Below are 1,310 nucleotides of genomic sequence, written 5' to 3'. Positions count from 1 at the left end.
ATCTATCTATCTATCTATCTATCTATCTATCATCTATCTATTTATCTATTCTATCTTCTATCTATCATCTATCTTCTATTATCTGTCTGTCTGTCTGTCTATCTATCTTCTATCATCTATCATCTATCTATCTATCTATCTATCTATCTATCTATCTATCTATCTATCATCTATCATTATCTCTTCCCTACATCATGGTAAATCTATCCCCTTTTAAGAAAATTACTCTTCACAGCCATTTATAATGAGAAACAGTTATCTGTTGTGCTTAAAGCACATGTAAGTAGCATCACTTACTTGATATTTTGTGTGTACTCTGCTGGACTTTGCTAATCGCACATTTATGGACAGCTCCTGGCCCAAAGGAAGTTCCCACTCTTGTGGAACAGATGTTTGGAATCATGCTGTGCCTGTATGAATGATGTTTTTTGGGTCTCATGAGCTAGCTAGAAGGAGCCAGAGACCAGTTTCTTCCACTGTCCAGAGGCTGACTAGAACAAAGAGCAAATGACTGACACTTAGTGGGCACCAGGAATATCCTTTTTAATAATATTTTATTAATTATTTTTAGTTTATGTGTATGAGTTCATTGCCTGCATGTATGTAAGTGCACCTGTGTCATGCAATGCCTGCAGAGGTCAGGAGAGGATATCAGATTCTCCTGGAACTGGAGTTACAGACAGTTGTTAGCTGCCATGTGGGTGCTGGTATCTGACCCCAGGTCCTCTGTAAGAGCAGCCAGTGCTCTCAACTGCTGAGCCAACTCCCCAGGCCCCACCAGAAATGTCTTAATGTGATATAATATGATGTTAGAATCCAGACCAGATGGCTGTTCAGCCCACAGTACTTAGAACAGCACGTCTCCCTCATAGATACTGACAGGCACCTTGCTGAGGGCATTGTCAGTGACTCTCTGGCTAGCAGACTTCTAGGTGCCTGGATATTTCACCTGAGTTTATGAGTTTGCGTCAAAGGGAGTGTTGGTGGCCACACGTCCTGCTCCCAGTGGCTTCCTTGCCTCCTGCCTGGGAATCAGAGTGTGGCTGCAGGCTCCTGCTGTGATGCCACCCCACATCCCCAGAGAACCGTAGATGGAGATGCCCCATTTCTGCCACCTGGGCTCTTATTCCTCTCTTTAAAGCCCCTGCCATCATGCTGTCTCTGGTTTGGGGACCTGAACTCTCCTTGGAGCCCTCCCCGTGCTGTTATCTGTCTATGCCATTAATCATGCTTCAATTAGCAATCAGTCTCAGTGTCCTTCTTAAACCTGCATCCAAGACCTATCACTTAATACCATCCATTGTACGAAG

The sequence above is a fragment of the Nannospalax galili genome, unplaced genomic scaffold, assembly GCF_000622305.1.
Source record: "Nannospalax galili isolate Female #2095 unplaced genomic scaffold, S.galili_v1.0 scaffold302, whole genome shotgun sequence".
NCBI lineage: Eukaryota > Metazoa > Chordata > Mammalia > Rodentia > Spalacidae > Nannospalax > Nannospalax galili.
Note: the sequence above shows the minus strand (reverse complement) of the source record.